This window comes from Garra rufa, chromosome 2 (genome assembly GCF_049309525.1).
Source record: "Garra rufa chromosome 2, GarRuf1.0, whole genome shotgun sequence".
NCBI lineage: Eukaryota > Metazoa > Chordata > Actinopteri > Cypriniformes > Cyprinidae > Garra > Garra rufa.
In genome coordinates this window covers 69,726,145-69,748,073 of record NC_133362.1, presented here as the reverse complement: position 1 = coordinate 69,748,073, position 21,929 = coordinate 69,726,145, and the positions used below count along the sequence as shown (strand labels likewise).

Below are 21,929 nucleotides of genomic sequence, written 5' to 3'. Positions count from 1 at the left end.
GGGCTCATTTTACTCAGATGGCCAATCAGACTCTCCGGATCATCATGAAGGAGTCAAGCCACGCCCTAGCAACCATTTAGGGCACCCTAGCAACTGATCCCATAGACTTCCATTACAAGGGGCCAGATGCATATCTCTGGATCAGAGTGCCATAGAGACATGGGGGCGGACTCCTTTGAGTCGGGGCAGCAAACGCCCAATCACCAATCAACATTGACACTCCCTAGCAACCAAACAGAGTACCCTAGCAACCCAAAGCCACACAGGCATATTTTCAGACCTGAATGTCACAGAGACATGGGGGTTGGTTTAAATCACTCATACTGGCAACTACACTTTACAGTGTCGTCATTGGCCACTCCCTAGCAACCAAAGAGAGTACCCTAGCAACCCAAAGCCACACAGGCATATCTTCTGACCTGAATGTCACAGAGACATGGGGGTTGGTTTATATCACTCATACTAGCAACTACACTTTACAGTGTCGTCATTGGCCACTCCCTAGCAACCAAACAGACTACCCTAGCAACCAATTAGCAAGACCTATATTTTTGTATCAGAATGTCGCATAGACATGGGAGTTGCTACTTTTGACTCATGCTAGCAAACTCTCAACATGCTACACATGCTAGCACTCAATAGCTTCATGCTAATAGCAATTAGCTAAGGGCTAATCAGGCAAAGACCTCTATAACACTCCATAGTAATGATCTTTGACAAATAGTAACTGCCTACCAATGCCCTAGCAACTACCCCGGGTACCTTAGCAACGGCCCTAGCAACCACCCAAGTACCCTAGCAACCGCATAGCAACAACCGAGCAACCACCCCGGGTACCCTAGCAACCGCATAGCAAAACCTTAGCAACCACCCTGGATACCCTAGCAACGGCCCTAGCAACCACCCCGGGTACCCTAGCAACGGCCATAGCAACCACCCCGGGTACCTTATAAACTGCATAGCAACACCCTAGCAACCACCCCATGTACCCTAGCAACCGCATAGCAACACCCTAGCAACCATCCCATGTACCCTAGCAACTACATAGCAACACCCTAGCAACTACCCCGGGTACCTTAGCAACGGCCCTAGCAACCACCCTGGGTACCCTAGCAACCACATAGCAACACCTTAGCAACCACCCTGGGTACCCTAGCAACAGCATAGCAACACCCTAGCAACCACCCTTGGGTACCCTAGCAACGGCCCTAGCAACTACCTCGGGTACCCTAGCAACTGCATAGCAACCACCCTGGGTACCCTAGCAACCGCACAGCAACACCATAGCAACCACTCTGGGTACCCTAGCAACCACCCTGATTACCCTAGCAACCACATAACAACACCCTAGCAACCACTCCGAGTACCCTAGCAATCGCATAGCAACACCCTAGCAACCACACCAATTACCTTAGTAACCACATAGCAACACCCTAGTAACCACCCCAATTACCTTAACAACCGCATAGCAAAACCCTAGCAACCACCCTGATTACCCTAGCAACGACATAGCAACATCCTAGCAACCACCTTGATTACCCTAGCAACCACATAGCAACACCCAAGCAACCACACTGATTACCCTAGCAACTGCATAGCAACACCCTTGCAACCACCTAAAGTACCCTAGCAACTAGGGGTGTAACGGTTCAGTGGGATGTATTGAACCGTTTCGGTACGGCCTGTTCGGTTCGGTCCACTTGCGTACCGTTTCGGTATTTTTTTTTCATTAAATAATATAAATTAATTATTAGCGTGATATTAAGCGCAGCGGAACAATGTTCCTAGGCGAGTTTCCGCACGGACGCTATTGAGTGACGCACAGTAACACACACAAAGGGCGAATTCCAAACGGCTATTTTGCGCCCTTCAAGGGCACTTCTAGAAGGGGACGCCATTTGTAGGGACGTTCCAAACGAAAGTGAGCAACTTAATCCCTTCACGAAGGGCCCTTCCAGAAGGCCGTTAGAGAAGGGAACATTCCATGGTCACTTCACGGAAGTGATTTCCGTTAGTGATCACATGATCTTCAGTTAGGAGCTCTTGCAATGCATTTTAAAGCAAAGTTGGGGTTGATTTCGACTTCACATACATACTTAGGTAGAATAGGCTGATTAAATTTGACTTTATTTTAATGTAATACAAAATATTTTTTCGTCAGTGATAAAAAATGTAATTTAAGACGGTAGTGTAAGCAAGTTTAAGCATGTTTAGTTTAAGAAAAGTGTATTAGTAAATAAAATAAATATTTAAATAAAATAATAATGAAAAGAAGTATTTATTTACAACAACTGATAAGAGTGCTGAATGCTGCACGCACACGCAGCGTTGTCAAGGTAACATTTCGTCAGTCGTTCCCTTTGCAAAGGGAGTTCCAAACGCTTAAAAGAGACAGAAATGCCCTACTCCCTTAAAAGAACTCACTTCAAAGGGCTCTGCCCTTCGGAGGGAGTAGGGCATAGGGATCCGCCCTTCCGTTTGGAATTCGCCCAAAATCAGCGTTCCGATCGACAGGGTCCCTACGCAGTGTTCACTGCTCCCTTCGCTGGCCTTCGCTGACAATAATCGCTCATTTGGAATGCCCTGGAACGTCATCAAAGCAAATTAACTGCAGCGTCACGCAGGTTATGATTTAACATAAATAAATATTGTAATTCATTTTACTTTCAAATTTAAATACATATAAAATACATATAAACGTATGTATCTAAAAAATATAGTCCAAATGTATATGTTTAGACCGTTAACACATTAACAGATTTATTTACACAGCCTATATTTAACTATCCTGTGATAATATTAAATAAAACAAGACAGAGATTCACCTCGCCGGTTTTACTTTCATTCATAAAATACAATATGCAAATGTAACATGAATCGCCATAACCATTCATAAAGACTCTAATTTGTATAATAATAACAACATTTATTGCAACCGCTTCATTTCAGAGCCTTAAAAAATATTATGTAAAATATCACCCAAATGTGTCGCTTTTATTTATTTTATGCAAGAATTCTATTGTGTATTGGCAGCTTTTCAAAATAAAGATTTTGTAAGTTCTTATTTTTTTGTACCGAAAATGAACCGAACCGAGCTCTCCAAGACACTGTACCGAACCGAATACGATTTTAGTGTACCGTTACACCCCTACTAGCAACTGCACAGCTACACCCTACACCCCTTATGTTAAAATAATTAGCATGTTGTTAACATAATGCTAACATGATTAGGGATACTATTAGAAACCTTTCAAAACAACAGCCTAGCAACCACTAAGAACATCCTAACAACCATCTAGCAACCGCCTGGCATTTACCTAGCAATTATTCAAAAAATCTTAGTAACCATCTAACAACTACCCAGGAGGACACATTAGCATCCATTAAGCAACATTGTAGAAACCACACAGCAACAGCAACAGCATAGTATCCACCCAGAAAACTCTAGCAATTGTATATCACAATCAAAAGACATATCTCCACTACAAAACATTGTAGACACATTTGGGTAATGTCTTTTATCTTTTAGCATCAACTGCAGCCTAGCAAATATGTAACAACCACCTAGATTTCACAAGCTACAACATAGCAACAACCCAGAACACCTTAGCAACTGCCTATAGATTACACTAGCAACTGCATATCAACTGCTTAACAACCACCAGAACACCATCGCAACCACCTAGCAACTACCTAGCAACCACCAAGAGTACCCTACCAGCCAGCTATAACACCCTAGCCACTACTAACACTATAGCAACAAGCCACCAATCACCCATAGTAACCACCCAGAACACCTTAGCAGCAATACAGCAATATTATCCAGCATCACTGAGCAGGGTGTGTGTGTGGAATGGAAGTTCAACAAGGCAAGAAAGTTCATCAGTAGTGTTATGGACAAATATCTGAATATAAACTGTTTATTGATTATGATGACGACATGATGGGGTTCATTTATTATATGAGGGAAATTATATATTAAAAAAAACCTGTGACATGTTATTAGAATATAAAATGTTAAAGAAATCTACAAAAATTCTACAATATTGACATTTTTTAGTAATGTGTACAGTATGTATTATATTTTGTCTGTGTATCATTGCATTACATATGCATATCATGGTATACCATGTTAATTTAAACATTTTAAAGTTCTTTTAAAGTTTTGTCTCCATTTTAGGTGGGAATTTCATATTTATATATTTTATAGTTAAAGAATTTAATATTTCTGGTTCCAATGATTCTTCTTACTTAAAAATATAAAAAAATGAAGTTAATCTCTATATTAATTACATATTGGTTTTATATTTTAATGACTATGAAAAATTTTAAGAATTCATTTAAAGTACTCATTATTAAATTACTCATGCTGATCTTAACAAGGATAGATTTTTTATTTTTTTTTATTTAACTGTGTTTACCTTTTTAGTATGTGGACCCTTTAATTGATATACTTTAATAATTAAAACAAAATGGGCTTATACAATAAAGATAAAAAAAACAACAACTACTGTCTCCATGGGCTCTCTCTTCCATATATGGATAAAAGAGTAAGGCTGCATGACTATTGGCTGCCAGCTGAAGTTCGCGGTGGTGATTGGATGAGAAATACACTGATAGAGCAGGACAAACGGCAGATGTTCCAGAATTCTCCTGAGGTGAGTAACAGTGGCTATTTTTCTAACTGCTGCTTTTAAACAAATTTTAATTAATAAAATATGTTGCCCGAGTAACTTTGTGTAGACAATTGTAGTTTTAAGTTTGTGTGCACATTGCTGATTCATAGGGCAATATTGCTTGAGCAAGAATGCTGTTTTTAAGGTAACTTATTTTAGCGGTAACTTATTTTAGCATAGATTAGACAAAAGGCCGCTGGAGCTCGACGGTGTAAGTTAACTGCTAACGTTATATACATTTTTCCTCCTTGAATGTACTATTAGGACAGAATTGATTCATAATATTAGCCTTCTATTTAAGAAATACTTTTGTTTGATGTGGCTGTGAGGCATTTGAAGTTCCGTGAGGCCTGATTAATGCTGTGTGTTGGACGTTATTAACTCCCTAAGTAATTTCTGCTTTTCCATTATCATCTAACGTTATATAATTTAGTGGTGTTTCATTGATCCACGAGGTAAGAATAGACAGAGCTCTGAATATACACGCTGTCCGTGTGATGTCGTTATTAATGGTGCTTACACGCTGACCGCCGCGTCTGACAGGCTGGCTGGCTAATCGGATCAGATTTTTACACGGAGGCTGTGAGATGTCGATATTAACGGGGCTTATCGTTATCTGTTTCATCCCGGTCGCGAGTCTGGGCAGCTGGCGCTCCGATCATAAATGAGCGCGAAATCTGTTGATTTTTGGGAGGAGAGAGGCTGTCAAAAGCTTAAACTTTAAAGCATAATTCTGATGTTCTCATGTGCACTGAACGCAAAGGAACTGCAAGCTAAATTAGTATTTCGTTTGTTGTTATTCATACACTGGCGACCATATCTGCATTCAATTGATGATAAATACTGTTAAATAGTGATATTGTAAAATATCATTACAATGTGAACATAATTTATACCTATATAAATTATAAATCACAAATAAATTATATAAGTTAATGTAGTAATTATTATGAAGAAACATTTCTCAGTTTTTAAACATGCTACTGCTTAAAATTGTGTGAAAAATTCTATTTTGTGATGAACTGTGTTGCAGTGTATAGTTTTGTGATTAACTGATGCATTTTTAATAGTATTCTTTAAATACAAAGTTAAAGAAATGTTTTTAAGAGTTTTAAAGTACAATATTTTATGCAACATTGATTATGAATGTTACATGTGATCAATTTGATTTATGTCTGCAGAAAAAAGGCCTCTAAAAAAGTTACCAAACCCTAAGTTAATAGTTAAATCAGTTTCACAAATAAATGAAGCTGCACAACTGCCAGATGATAATTCAGTTTGCCGTTACCAAAATAAATTAAATGTAAAAATAGAAATTAAATTCAAGTTGTAGTAATAATTCACAATATTAATTAATTGATTAAGGGTCCTGTCCAAACCGTTGCTATAAAAATAGAACATTTCCTTGAATATCATGAGATTTTTAAACATTAAGATTTGTACTCATTGAAATTACTAAAGTAGTCAAACCTATTCATTAGAAGGGGTGTCCCAATACTAATAATTGACATAGACAGCATATTCAATGTTTTTATTAAGTTTTGTTTTTTTCTGGTTTAAATCTTAAGAGGTAGACTATACTGAAAGTCATAGACCTGTGTTTTTGTTGTTGTTATCTGTCCCATTGGTGTGCGGTCAAACATTCATTTGTTAATTTTTTCTTTCTTTCTTGTTTAGACTGATCATTGAGCTTCATCTCCTGAGCAATTCAAGAGGTTTGTTGCATTATTTGGTTGTAATACATTAAAAGATGCACTATGAAGGATGATGGTGAAAATGTGAAATTTTGTATTGTAATCAGTGAACTGATTGTTGTTTTTAAAAAAGCTAAATGGGAAACTTCACAGTAGTTGTAATGTATGGGGTCAACAGATTTTAGCAAGTTATGCCTGACATTTCACTTTTCTTTTCATATTTCAGCATTACGAGCACTATAACTCTCCACTGCACGTTTTCAGATATGTTTTTTGATATGGCTAAAATATGAACATGTTAAAAGGCAATGTTAATATGATACTATTGAGTTACTGATCCACTGTATAGCAATTCAGAACCTGTGACTAGCATGTTATATCCTGTGATGTTACCACACATTACATATGAACACAAAAAAAGAGTCAAGATTACAGTGTTTAAAAAAAAACTATAATTACATGGGGTGTTTGGGATTTTCTATTCAAAATCTGACCATATTGAAAAAACATTTAATGCTCCCTTTGCATATAAAGTATTTTTTAATTGTATGGTTATATTGATCAAATTTCACTTACAAAGGTATTTATCTTTAATTCTGTGTTTATTTTTTATTTTTTGCAGACAATCTATTCTGAGCACAACCTGCATTTTTCTCTGCAGCTGAACGCCTGGTTAGTGTGCAAAATGCCTAAAGCTGTGGTGACACTAGACTTTGCGCATGCAAAATTCCCTCGGATTCTGCAACGGTCATGGTATGACGTCATGCTCTGGAGGGTCTTTTTAAAAAGTTAAATTCAACACATGGCAAATAGTAGTACATCTAACGTACAATCAACTACACTTTTCCACAGCGCTGCAGTTTTAAATTTATTTTCTTTATATTCAGCTACAAGGTCATGCTGTGATGTATTGATCTGCTGCTGGTCACACGCTGTCATGTGATGCGAATTCGCAGTTCAGAGTTCACCAAGATTGAACTTTGGAATGCAGCGAAATGCAAAAACATCTCGCATGCATTCGCGTTTCCGGTCTGATGTATTTGCATGTGTATAAATGGAAGTCAGTGGAACTAAATGTCTAGTGTGACCGTGGCTGTCTTTTTTTTCAATATGATAATTATTATAGTTGCCTAATATGCCTTTCTTTTTTAGGTTTTGGATTTTCTCCAAGCAGCAGTTCTTCTGTATTGTTCTTCTCAACAACTCTCCACAATCCTCTCCAACCCTCCGTCCACTTGCCCTTCCTCCTAAACCGTTCCTCCAACCCCCCCCCCCCCCACAAAAAAAAAAAAAAAAAAAAAAAAAAAGTTCATTCATTTTAATACTAAGTTCAAATTTTTGTTCAACTACTGCTGTTCTTTTTAAAAGTTCATTCCTTTTAATACTAGGTTAATCATTAGTTTTTATCTGCTATTGTTATTTACTTTGGAAAAAGATTGTTCCTATTAATACTAGATTCATAATTTATTTGATCTTTTATTGTTCACAAAAATAAACTGTTTTTGTAAATTGTTATTTTTAATGTCAATTAACTAACTTGTTTTTTTTTCTTGAGAATACTTTGCAGGCTATATCGCTTCAGCATTTTGTGAAGTAAGTGACTATTATTTGAAAATATTTTGTATAAAAATGTTTATTGAACATTTAACATCTCATGAACCCAGTCTCGTGTCTTGTTGGTTAAGTGTCTAGTCACACCCGTATTGAATACATCTTTTTTTTTTATTGTAGCACTAAAACCATTTTACAATTTTTAATCAGAGATCTGTTAAAATTTGTAACAAAGCAAAGGTGACAGTTATTGGCTAAACACTTCTTTAAGAGACATGTTAAATCAGCTGCTTATTATTTGAATCCACTTTTATTTAATTGAAAACCAAACAGAAAAGATGAATATAATAAACTTGGGTCACTAAATCCCATTAAGCTATAAAAAGCATTGAGTATAATGATAATACAATTGCAAAAGGCTGTAACTTAACTAAATTAAGTAACTGTAATGTGGATTGTGTTTGAAAAATAAGCACTGGTTTGTTTACATGCATGTGATAGTGTTTTTGGAGCATCTCTACAGAGAGAGAGTGTCTCATTGACAATTTCTGTGTCTGTATAAGCTAGTGAAGTTGGAGAATTCCTAACAGTTTGACCAAGTTTTTTTTTCTTTCTAATTAATGTGTTGTTCAAATGTCATGGAGTATTGTATGTTGTCTTTGGTTTTTCTCATATTTTGTCTTTTTGTCTTTTGATCTTTTGAAGGATGCCTCGGAAAGGTAGGAGATCCCAGGCTCAAAAAGTTCGTTGGACGAAGTTAGACCTGACAGGACAGACGTGCATGACGGACGTTGCTCAGTTTTCGACTGGACAGCACGGCGAAGATGGTGACAGCACATCTAGAATTATATCCGTGCAGGCGTCTCATTGCCAGAGTGATGCAAGGTATGATGTTTTCTCCCGAAATCATCAGTGCACATGTGTAGCTCTGACATTTCTTGCGTACCACAGTGAGGGAACTCAGTTCAAACTGTCTGATCTTGACCGAGTGCTACAGGAGGGTGACGCTTTGTATGTCGGCATTAAAATGCAACTTATTGCTGAAGGAAGATTGCGACAGGATCTTCTAAGCATGGATGAAGTACCTGTGAGCATCACAACTTCTAACCACACGTACAGTGTACAGAAGTCAGAAGTGCTTAGGGGATATCTGAGAGCCAGAGGAATGCAAGAAATGGAAGGATGGTGGATTCCTCTTCATGAAAGACTTCAGTGTCTTTCTTCAGATGTCAGCCATGCACTGCTTATTGTTTCTCCAGAGTGTATTGCTGTGTTCAGAGATGCATCTGGAAGATATGGATTTTTTGATTCCCATTCCAGAACTGCCGAAGGTTTGCCACATCCTACTGGTGATGGAACTGCAGTTATGGTTACTTTTACTTACCTGACTGACATGGCCCACAAATTGCTTGAGCTTTTTCAGACTCGTGGTGCTGAGACTTGCTACGATTTCATGCCTGTTTCTTTTGAAAAGGAGCAACAGTCTGAGAAACCATGCTCATCATCAGCATGTGTGTCACCATCTCAAGTAGCTTCATTTCTGCCAATAACACAAACAAATGCAGACATTGATCTTCTTCTTACAGATGACAAAAACCAAAGTGTCATAAAGGTTTTAAAAACAAACAAGCAACGAAGAAGAAAAGAAATGCGTAAAGTTGTGAATCAGAAGCAAGAAGCAAGACTTGAGAAAACATCTCCATATTTTAAAGTCAGAGAACAAAGAAGAAGAGAATATGAGAGAGAGAAATATGCCACCAGTTTGCAGTTTCGGAAAAGGAAAAAAGGGTGTACCAAAAAGAAGTATGATCAAGATCCTTTTACCAGATTTAAAAAGATAAAGTACTTGGCCAAGAGGTACAACACTGATGTTCACTTCCATGAAAAAAGGAAAGAGTACTTAATCAGGAGGTACCACACTAATGCTCTTTTCCAGAAGAAAAAGAGGGCCTACATGAGCAGACAGTACAAGATGGATGCTATTTTACAGAACAAGAAGGACTACATGGTCAGGAGGTACCATACTGATGCTGTTTACCAGCAGAACAAGAAGGACTACATGGCCAGGAGGTACCATAATGATGATGTTTTCCAGAGAGACAAGAAGGACTACATGGTCAGGAGGTACAATACTGATGCTGTTTTCCAGAGCAACAAGAAGGACTACACAGTCAGGAGGTACCATACTGATGCTGTTTTCCAGAGAAACAAGAAGGACTACATGGTCAGGAGGTACCATACTGATTCTGTTGTCCAGAGGAACAAGAAGGACTACATGGTCAGGAGGTACCACACTGATTCTGTTGTCCAGAGGAACAAGAAGGACTACATGGCCAGAAGATACAAAAGTGATGCAGACTTTAGGTCACATCACATTCTTTTTTGTACTCTCCAGAAGAAACAGAAGTGTCTCAGCGATTCTGGATTGCACATTCTTCACAAGTTGAGATGTGCTTTAAAGATCAAAAGAAAGTACAAGCCATACCTTCGTTCCAGCCAGGATACAGCCAATTCTGACGCAACAAACCAGGCTGCGTCCAACAGCTTGGTGCAAAAGGCTATATCTGCATTTCGGTGTCAAGTTGCGCATGGTCCAACGTATGTCTGCACAGTGTGTCACAGGACTCTGTTTCCGAATCAAGTCAAGGTGTGTAACAGAACACGATACGTCAAGAATCTTCTTGTTGCAGCCTCTTGCTTAACCGGAAAATACGTTCATGCTTGTGACAGTGCCTGCACAGTTCCTTGTGCAGTTCCAGAAGAGAGGAGACAGGAATGGATCTGCCACACTTGTGACACTCATCTGAAGAGAGGATCTATGCCCTCTATTGCAGTGGCAAACAAACTTGAATTGCCTCCCATCCCTGCAGAACTACTCGAATTGAACGTGCTTGAGCGACAGCTCATTGCCAGAATCGTTCCCTTTGCAAAAATAGTTGCATTGCCCAAAGGACAGCAAAGAGCAGTGCATGGTGCTGTTGTGTGTGTTCCCTCTGAGGTGGAGCAAACAGTCAACTGTCTGCCACGGCCTAGTAGTGAGTCCCAGCTTCTACAGGTAAAGCTGAAAAGGCACATCAAGTTCAAAGGGTACCAACACTTCCATACGGTGAATATGCACAATGTGCTAGCCGCTTTAAGGAAACTGAAAGCTACGCATTCAGAGTACAGTGACATCGTGATAAGTGAAGCTGCCACATTTGAACTTCTCCCTGATGATGAGATGAATGACACAGAGGAGAATCAGGAAGTTGTTGCCTCTGAACAGGATGACCAGAACGTCAGCACTGAGGAAAAGGATGAACTCAGGCCTGGTCTCACTCTGGACACATGCATGCAGCCACTTGACATTGGACAGGACTTGCTGTCGTACGGCGAGGGAATTTTCAGCATTGCGCCTGCTCAAGGGAAAAAGCCAGTCGGATTTTTCCGTATTCCAAAGTTGGAAGCCATGTCTTTCCCTGTCCAGTTTTGCACTGGACAGAACACAATTGATGAGGCGCGACAAGTTGCATTGTCACCGAGCATGTACTTCAATGCTAGACTGTTCTGCGTGGATACTCGTTTCGCCAAAGACCAGAGTTATCTCTTCTTTGCACAGTTTGTCACTGAAACGCACATGGCTAGAAACAGCATGTCTATCCAGTTGCGAAAAGGCAAACCCGTTACGAGAGATGGACGTAGGATCTCCAACAAGCTTCTTCAGGACGATCGTGAGGTGGAAAGGCTGGTCCACAGCCGGGACGCCACAAGGTTCATGCAACCCTTGAGGGGCACTCCATCTTACTGGGAGAAAACGTTGAGAGATCTACAGGCCATGATCCGGCAGTTGGGGACTCCTACTTTTTTTTGCACTTTTAGTGCAGCCGAAATGCGATGGCCGGAAGTGATAACGGCAATCAAGGCTCAGCAAGGTGAAGAGGTTGACTTTTCGGAGCTTGACTGGACGACGAAATGTGAAATCCTTCGAAGCAACCCCGTCACCGTCATGCGGATGTTTGAGAAACGAGTGGATGCGTTAATGACTCATCTGCTTTTGTCACCTGCTCAACCCATCGGTGAAGTCGAGGATTACTTTTATCGAGTCGAGTTTCAAGCCAGAGGAAGCCCTCATATTCATCTGCTGGCCTGGGTGAAGGGGGCGCCAGAGTTCGAAAATGAGTCTGATAAAGAAGTGTGTGACTTCATTGACCGTTACGTTACCTGCCAGTTGCCCGACCCTACCACCGATCCTGAGCTTCATAAAATCGTAACTGAAGTTCAACTTCACAGCAGGAAGCACTCCAAGTCTTGCAAGAAAGGAAACCTGTTGTGTAGGTATGGGTTCCCTAAACTCCCCGTCTCTGAGACCACCATCACCCGTCCACGACCACCGCGTCCTGAGGAAGACGAGGACGAAGACCCAAACCGCCCAGATGGAAAGAAGGCAAGACAGGAAGCTGTCCGAAAAGTGATAAACGACGCAAGGAAGAAACTCAAGCCTGTGTGGGATTTGTTAAATGATCCCCAGGCCTCCTTTGACAGCTTGTCAGACCTGCTGGCCAAATGTAATCTGTCCATGAAGGATTACAATGGTTACGTTGAGGCATTGACCACTTCAAGTGTGATTTTGCTGAAGCGTGATCCAAAGGAGGCTTGGGTGAATGGATACAACCCAGATCTGCTGAGGGCATGGAACGCCAACATGGACATTCAGTTTGTTCTGGACTCTTACAGCTGTATCATGTACATGCTGTCTTACATTTCCAAGCCAGAGCACGAAATGAATGATTTCCTGAAGAGCGTCATCAAGGGTGTTCGCGAAAGCAACGTGAACGAAGAGGACGAAATGAAGAACATAATGCAGGCCTACTCCAAACACAGGCAGGTGAGCGCTCAGGAGTCTGTGGCAAGAACATGCAGCTTACCAATGAAGAAGTGTTCGCGAAACGTTGTGTTTATACCGACGGATGACGACGCCCTGAAGATGAGTTTGCCCCTTAGTGCCCTGCACAACAAAGATCCTGATTCAGAGGATGTCTGGATGTCAGGTATGATAGACAAATACAGAGCAAGGCCTCAAACACTGGAGTTCGAGATGATGTGTCTGGCGGACTTCGTCTCCAATTACCGTGTTGTGTATGGTCGGCAAACTCAAGGAAAGAATGTCCTCCGACTGCTCAACGGTATGGGCTTCATTCAGAAGAGGACTGTTGGTAAGGCTGCGATCATCAGGTATGCTCGGTTTTCCGAAGAGAAGCAACCGGAAAAGCATTACGGAAGACTGGTGAAACTTTATGTGCCACATCGCTTCAACGAACAGCTGAAACCCCAGCGATATCCAACTTATCAGGAGTTTTACAAAGGTGCGTTTGTTGAACTCCCGGCACACCCCGGGCTCCTGATGCCTGTCTGCGCTATAGTCAAAGCACACCAGGAGAACTATGAAAAACACAGCAAAGAGGTGGATCAAGCATTCGAACAGCTGCAGCGGGAAGGACCACCTGAGAATGCTTGGACCGCCTTTGCGCCTGAAGTTGACGTAGATCGCCTGGAGTGCATAGCGGAACAAGAAGACGTCGATCCAGAAGAAGATGAACAAGACGATGTCCCGGATTACCAGATTCTTCGTGGAGATGGAGACGGAGTCGTACCACAGATAGAGGCACCACAGATGACTGCTGAATTTGTCAGGAGGATGTTCAGGAGTCTAAACGAGACGCAGGCAGCCATTTTTTACGCTGTCCGCCAGTGGTGTCAGAAGCGTGTGTGGGGTCACAATCCAGAGCAGTTTTTTTACTTTTTGTCAGGTGGTGCTGGCTGTGGGAAATCACACGTCATCAAGTGCGTACACGCGGAGGCAACCAAGATTCTGCGACAACTCCCTCGACTCCGGGAAGAAGGGGATCTCTCAGTGCCTACGGTGCTGTTGTCTGCTTTTACTGGAACGGCAGCATTCAACATCTCCGGTAAAACGCTGCATTCCCTTTTAAAGCTGCCACGGAGTCTGAAACCACCATACCAGGGACTTGGAAACTCCCTTGATGAAGTGAGAGCAGCTTTACGCGACGTGGAGATCCTTATCATCGACGAGGTATCCATGATCTCAAAGGACATGTTTGCTTACATCAACTGGAGATTTCAGCAGATCAAAGGCAGCAAGAAGCCTTTTGGAGGGATCTCTTGTCTCGCCGTAGGGGATTATTATCAGCTGCCCCCGACAGGTAAAGCCAAACCGCTGTGTGTGTTTGAAGAGGATGTGCTGGACTTCTGGAAGGACAATTTTCAAATCGTCACCCTGACAGAGATCATGCGCCAGAAAGAAGACCTCGCTTTCGCTCAGTTGTTGAACAGATTGCGAGCAAAGCCGAAGGCCGAACCTCTCAGGGAAGACGATAGAGCTTTGTTACTCCAGGCTGTGAAAAATTCAGAAGACTGTCCCCGTGAAGCTCTGCACATATTCGCCACCAACAAAGAAGTCCTCAAGTTCAATACCGAGACTGTGCAGGCCCTTTACACTGACATCATAACAATTGATGCCGAAGACTACAGGAAAGACCCCACAACAGGAGGGATGAAGAGACTACGCAAACCCGCCACTGGAAAAAAGGACAACTTACTTGACACCATAGAAGTTGCCGTGGGAGTTCGTGTGATGGTGACCAGGAATCTGGACGTGGAAGACGGAATCGTCAACGGATGTTTTGGCAGGATTGCAAACATCGTCACCAAACAGAAGGATGGATTCGCCACAGTGGAGATGCTAGGCCTTCAACTCGACAATCCAAACGCCGGCCAGAAACACCGCAAAAAAGTAGAAGGTGAAGAAGACGTCTTGGTCTACATCGAGAGATCCGAAGAGACTCTGAGGAAAGGAGCGGTTCGTCGTCAGTTTCCCATCAAGTTAGCTTACGCCTGCACAGCCCACAAAGTTCAAGGCATGACGATGCAGTCTGCAGTAGTGTCCTTGAAGAAGATTTTTGAGCCAGGAATGGCCTACGTTGCCCTTAGCAGAACCACTTCCCTACATGGATTACACATCACAGACTTCGACGAGAAGAAGATATATGCAAATCCAGAAATCACAGCCTCTTTGCAGGCCATGAGGAGAGCACCAGTCGAAGAAATTATGCCACTTCTGCGGCACGTTAGGGAGAACAGGCAGGAACATACCCTCACCATCATTCACCACAACACAGAAGGACTTGGACCCCACATCGAGGACATCAGATTGCATCATGAGCTGCGTCACGCGGATATTCTCTGTCTGACGGAAACACACTTGTCCGGATCGTCTACTTCATCGGATCTCCAATTGGACGGATATAACCTATTTACCCGCAACAGACACGTCTCCTACTCCACACATCAAGACTTTGGGAAGAAGAACGGAGGTGGAGTCGCAATATATTGCAAGGAGCACATTCCAGCTCAGCCCCGGCAATATATACAAAATGTGACCGATCTGGAGTTCGTTGTCATCAAATTAGATTCGCCAATAAAGGCAGCCATCGTAGCTGTGTATAGGCCGCCACAGTACAACGTTGGCGATTTTTTGACTAACCTGAAGGGTATGCTGGATTATCTTGACCTCGCACACGACGACCTTGTCATCATCTGTGGAGACTTTAATGAGGACCTCCTACACACTGGGAAAAAACCTATTCTGGAGTTGTTTGAAGCTCGAGGGTACACTCAACTGATTACAACAGCGACGACGGACAAACACACACTACTCGATCACATCTTCATTTCAAATCCGGACCTCTGCCTTCAGTCGGGTGTTATACAGAGCTACCACAGTTACCACAATCCTGTGTACTGTGTTTTGCGTTTGACATAGGTGGTTTTGTTTTGGTTGTTGTTGGGAAATGTTTTGCAGTGTAATGCCAACGGGTTGGCTTGCATGGTTGTGTTTTTGTGTTATGCCATACAGAACCGTTGGGACCATGCATGCATTAAAGGTGCGGGTTGGGCTTTCCGACAGCCTTATCCAACGGGTTGGCTTGTATGGTTGAGTTTTGGTGTTAGGCCATACGGAACCGTTGGGACCATGCATGCTTTAAAGGTGCGGGTTGGGCTTTCCGACAGCCTTAGCCAACGGGTTGGCACGTATGGTTGAGTTTTGGTGTTAGGCCATACGGAACCGTTGGGACCATGCATGCTTTAAAGGTGCGGGTTGGGCTTTCCGACAGCCTTAGCCAACGGGTTGGCACGTATGGTTGAGTTTTGGTGTTAGGCCATACGGAACCGTTGGGACCATGCATGCTTTAAAGGTGCGGGTTGGGCTTTCCGACAGCCTTAGCCAACGGGTTGGCACGTATGGTTGAGTTTTGGTGTTAGGCCATACGGAACCGTGGCACTGTGTATTCATTAACGGTGCCAGTGGGCTCAGAACAGCCTTAGCCAACGGGTTGGCGCGTATGGTAGTGTTGAGGTTTTATGGCGCTGAGCTACCGGGAAAGAAGAGAAGTAGCTACAGCAGCAGGAAGGACGAAGATAGAAGTAGACTGGCAGCTTCAGGGAGGACACTGGCAGCAGCACCAGCGACAGACAGGATACAGTGAGGATTATTGTGGCAGCTCCAGGAAAGCTAGTGAGTAACAGCACTAACATGAAGATAGCAAGGTAAAGGGGGAGGTAGTAAGACACTAGTAAGACACTATTATATTAGAAGTTTTAATTTGAATTTGTTCGACAATCTGTACTAAATGTATTATATGCAGTTATTGAACTGTTATTCTGTCATTAATATGTGCCCTTCTGTAAAGTTGCAGGAAGAGACAAAAGCAGTCATGTCCAAGACTGGATGCGACTCTGCAATATACCATCCAAAGCTAAGTGTTTAAACATTTTGATTCAATCACTGTACTACTGCACATCATAACCACATTTGTAGGAAAATGTTAATCCTAATCTCATTTTGATGTTGATGTTTTCCAGCAGTTGTGCAGTTGAAGTCAGAATGCCTGAGAAGATCAAGTGTGCTACAAGACTAATGATGACAGCATCTGAATACCGGCATCTGTGGTAAGCATAAGATTAGAATTGGTTTTAAAGGTTGGAAGATTGTTTTGTGACTAAATAAAAACAAGTACTGTCTTTCTGTAAAGTTAAGTTGTGAATTTACTTTTATTTACTAGTTTATTAGTATTTGTGTATGATAATGATCCTATTATTCATTTATTATTTACAGGATGGGACCAGTAGTTGATGGCACTGAAGACCAGAGCAAAGGAAAATGCTGAAGACAGAAGAAGCAGAGAAATAAGCATACTAAAGCACTGATGTAAGTTCATAAATACTTCTAGTAAAATGTAGTGTTTCAGTCCCTTTTATTATACACTGAGCTTAGAATTTTAAAGTGTAAACGGTTCTCCTGCAACACAAATCACACCTGCTTTCAAAGTTTGTTTTTCATATGGCTTGTGGAGTCAAAACAATTCAAATAAATTTACTAACGGTATCACATCTGTTATACTTCCTCTACCACAGGACATCCAGCCTGTAAGAAGAGTCAGATCCAGTGGCTAGATGGCGGGCTATCCTTCATCTAATAATCCGAAGACCAGTTAATTTTAATATGTTTAGAAATGATTTGACCATAAAACATAATTGGTTTAATTTCTAAATATATTAATATTCCATATATTAGGTTAAATGAATGTGTTTTTGCAATGTTTGCGCCATGCCAGAAGAGGATGGGTTTCCCCCTTTGTTGAGTCGGGTTCCTCTCAAGGTTTTTACCTCCTAACTTTATGGAGTTTTTTCCTTGCCACTGTCGCCATTGGCTTGCTCACTGGGGGTGTTGTGCCAGATCCTGTCTCTTTCTCGGGTCCTTTCCAACTAGGGTTTCCAAAACAGGGGTTTTTGAGTTGATTAAAATCGTGTAAATAATTAATTAGTATTAAATTAAATATAGGACTGCACAATTATTAAAAATTAAAAATAAACCATGTTATGGCGATTATCAAAACTAAACCAACTGCAATTGTTTAAACCACTGTATAAGTGTATATAAAAAAAAAAAAAAAAAAAAATATATATATATATATATATATATATATATATATATATATATATATATATATACGTAAAAATATAATGTGTATCTATCTGAGCATCTGCATGTATTTACATTTATGTGACTATGTATATATCTTTATTAATTTATATGTAACTGTCTATATATAATTATAAACAAAGTTTTATTTCAAAATAATAATTAAGTGATGTTTAAAATGATAAGTCTTTTACAATTTAAAGCTTAGTTATATTTTATTATATATTGAGTAACATAAATTTATTTTATAATTCTGTAAAGTAAAATGGTGATATTCATATTTTATATTATACAGTACAGTTGTCGCATTGCAACAGTAATATTTCGGTTTTCACTTTTATAATTTTAATAGTGGTAATACAATAAGGGTATAATAATTAAATGACTTTACTGAAATAATGTTTACTGGTAGCCAATAAAACACTTTAGGATCTAGATGCGTGACTGGGATCAGGATTGGTGGACAGGATTTGGCACAACAGGTGCTTTTCTTAATTTTAATAAACATTTTAGGTGAATTGGCAAATCAAGCCTGTTTGTCTTTATTGAATGGTTCATTGAGATGGTAAGAACTTACTTTTAAATAAGGTTTATACATTTCTCTAAATGAAGACCACATTAAGTGTAAATATTTATTTATTGTTTTATTATAATTCTGCAAATTAACTATGTGTACTTATACAAGACCACAATATGTCTGAATATTCAATAAGCAAACTTAAGTATCTAAACCTGAAAAAATCTCACTCTTACTTGATCTGGAAAGGTATCATTAATCATTTGAGTTTTCACATCCTGGATTGCTATTGTAGCTCAGAGGAAGATCATTCACTGCTTATGACACTCATATGTTGAACTGCATGCTAGTATTACTCGTACTATTTTAGTCTGTCTTTCTATGGCAGAAATAATACGTGTTATGTAGGTTTGTGGTTCTAAATTCAGCAACATTACATTTTTTTATAACCTGCCTATGTCTCATCTGATAACAAACGTCTGCTTTACTTTCACTTTGTGCTCAATACATACTGTAATAGACAAACATTTCTACATGATTGTATAGAATCACTTTAACTATGGAGCCTGTTCACAAACTTTTGTGGTAAGTCAAATCTGCAATATTGCAATGTTTGTTAGTTAATTTTTTTTTAATTGATGCACATTTATTGAATCATATATCCACCTCACTGGAAACAAATGACATAAATAATTTTGTAGATGTACAGTAGTCAACATTTGAAGTGGATCAAAACCTTTCAATAAATTTGTCCTAAAAGCATAAAGAATTATCTATTGTCTTAGAACCACTTTGATTACCTTTTTTGATCCCCTTCAGATGTTGACTACTATATGGCATTTTTATGTATGGAATAATAGCACTTCCAAGGTAAAAAAAAAAAAATATATATATATATATATATATATATATATATAAATATATATATAATTTACAATCTCTGAAAATTGAACCCCATCCAACCTGAACAGTTCACTTTTCTTCTCTGTTATATCTTTATTATTGATAAACACTACATGTGTTTTGCCATGGCGTTGTTGATGGAAGTTCCTGGCTTTTTTCATTTTCCGGCCTTTAGTATTGTGGTATTGGTGCTGAAATTGCTTAAAAGTCCTCTGTGGAGTGCTGAAAGGTTGAGAGCATGACATCTAGAAGCTGGCTCTATCTCATGCCTTCCTTCCCAAGTCTCTGAACTATTCAGAAGACCGTTACCAGGTGACCTTAGCTGTCCTCTCAGCCCACTTGATATATCTGTGAATGAGTACAATTTTCTCTTAAATATTGTGTTAAAACTATTTATTAATGCATGTATTTACTTTTTATTAATTATACACAAAATGAAAAACCAAAAACGGAGTGTCTATTCGTACTAACTCCGCCCACCAATGTGGTCTCGTCTTTTTCAAGTTTTATAAATAGCAGAAAATCCTGCTATTTTAAATAAGAGTGTAAAAAAGATCTATACTTATTTACGAATTCTGTACAAGCTTAGAGCACTTCTCTATCTTAGCAGCTCGGTCCAAAAACTCTTCCTCTGCATATGCTATGAGTTTAGAATGCTTAACAATCATCTGGGAAAAAAGTGTGTGTGTGTGTGTGTATGTGTGTGTGTGTGTGTGTGTGTGTGTGTGTGTAATCTCAAGATTTGTTACGTAAATCATATATGCCATGCCAATATAGAACAATACTTCAAAATATGCATCGCGGTTTCAAAATAAAAGTCACCCTGAATTTGCTTCCAAATATTGAAATATAATTTATTTAAATGTCATGAATCGCGGTGTATAGAAACCAGGCCGTTTCAGGAATATAATACATAATAAAATCAACTTATATTTTTCAGGTTAATGTATTCATAAGAAAAGAAAAAGTTTTAATATGGAACCCCTCAAATGCAACTCACTGAGAAAGAATGACAAACAAGTTTTGTAGATAAATTACTTTAAAATAAATTTATTTGCTTATAGCACTTGCAATGTTTTTTAAAAACATGTCATTTGCCTCATCGGACAGATGAACCCCATCCCACCTGAACAGTCCACCTCTCTTCCTTGTTATAATGTGGTGGTCAATGAATCCACCACCAGTCTCAGCCATGAACTTTTTCATGGCACTGTTTACGAACTTCCTCGCTTTATTGATACTCCGGCCTTTTCCCCACCGCCAGACACACCTCTCGGTGATGCCGGAGAAAATCACCTTGGCCCCGGTGATTTTCTGCAGTGCAGAAATGTCCTTCCTCATGGAACTTAGGAGATCCAGACTCCTTAGTACACCCAAGTCATTCCCCCCAGCATGGATCACCAGGACGTCTGGTCTCTGGCTTGTTGAGAGGACGGCAGGCAGAAGCTGGCTCCATCTCATCCCTCCTTTTCCATGCCACTTTACACAGGTGCTCCGCAGACCCAAGTTAGGCTCCCAGGCGGCCTCAGCTCTCTTTTCAGCCCACTTTACAAAGCTGTGGCCAACAATCAGTACTACTTTCTCTAAAATATTTAAAGAAAACTATTAATATATTGACAATAAACGGACAAATATGTGATGAACTGATGAGCAAGATAACAACTTACCTCGTGTCATGATCCCAGCAAGTGCTCAATCAGTAATGAAGCAAAAATGTATGAGAGGCTTTTTTTTTCCTGTCTGGTAAACCGTTACAGAACGTTGCTAAGCAACAAAAATAACAATGCACTTTTCAAGGCAAAACAAATCTTGATTGCCATAGTTACCTTTGCATTCCTGTGGACCAGAGATTTATATAGGAGAAATATCCGGATTTATAAATATTTTTTACATTTAAAACTATTTATTTATTCATTCATTCATTTATTCTTTCATTCAATCATTTATTTATTGACAGCTAAATAAAAATCACTGAAAATATAAGCAGTTTAGCTTAAAGTTTAGCTCAGAAAAGTCACAGTTAAAGTTTGCCATTCTGTGATCGGGTGTACAATTATCGTACAGCGGAGGAAAAAGCGGACTAAAAAATCCCATTGATTTACAATGGCAGAATGTCTGTGAATTTGAATCTCAACTGTCACTTTCTCACACACACACACACACACACACAGGCCAATAGGAACTTCGGTGCATAATTTGTCTGGCACCGTTTGCCATAGACCCATGAATGAGGTGTCAAATGTTGCGGCTTATTGTGGAGAGGTATGCGATGAGTTTTCGGAGCAATTGGAGATATGATGTTCAAACAGAGCACAAAAAAGTGGGCAAAAATATCCCATAGACTTTCTTTGGCAGAATGTTCACGCAGGCCCAAAGGTACTTCGGCGTGTAATTCGTCCCACACAGTTTGTCATAGACCCATGAATGAGGTCTCAAATCGACCGGCTTATTGAGGAGAGGTGTGCTATGACTTTTCTAAGCGATCGGACCTACGATGTTCACACAGCGCACGAAAAAGCGGGCTAAAAAATCCCATTGATTTACAATGG

General features: G+C 40.1%; 1 long non-coding RNA gene and 1 pseudogene across 1 annotated transcript; both read left to right on the top strand.

Annotated features, from left to right (window-relative positions):
* The window catches only part of LOC141325708 (uncharacterized), a 486,213-nt pseudogene that overhangs the window by 156,871 nt on the left and 307,413 nt on the right, over nt 1-21,929 (top strand).
* LOC141325725 (uncharacterized) lies at nt 16,676-17,897 on the top strand. The gene is made up of 3 exons (XR_012353830.1): nt 16,676-16,927; nt 17,094-17,186; nt 17,393-17,897. It is a non-coding gene; the product is annotated as an uncharacterized lncRNA (long non-coding RNA).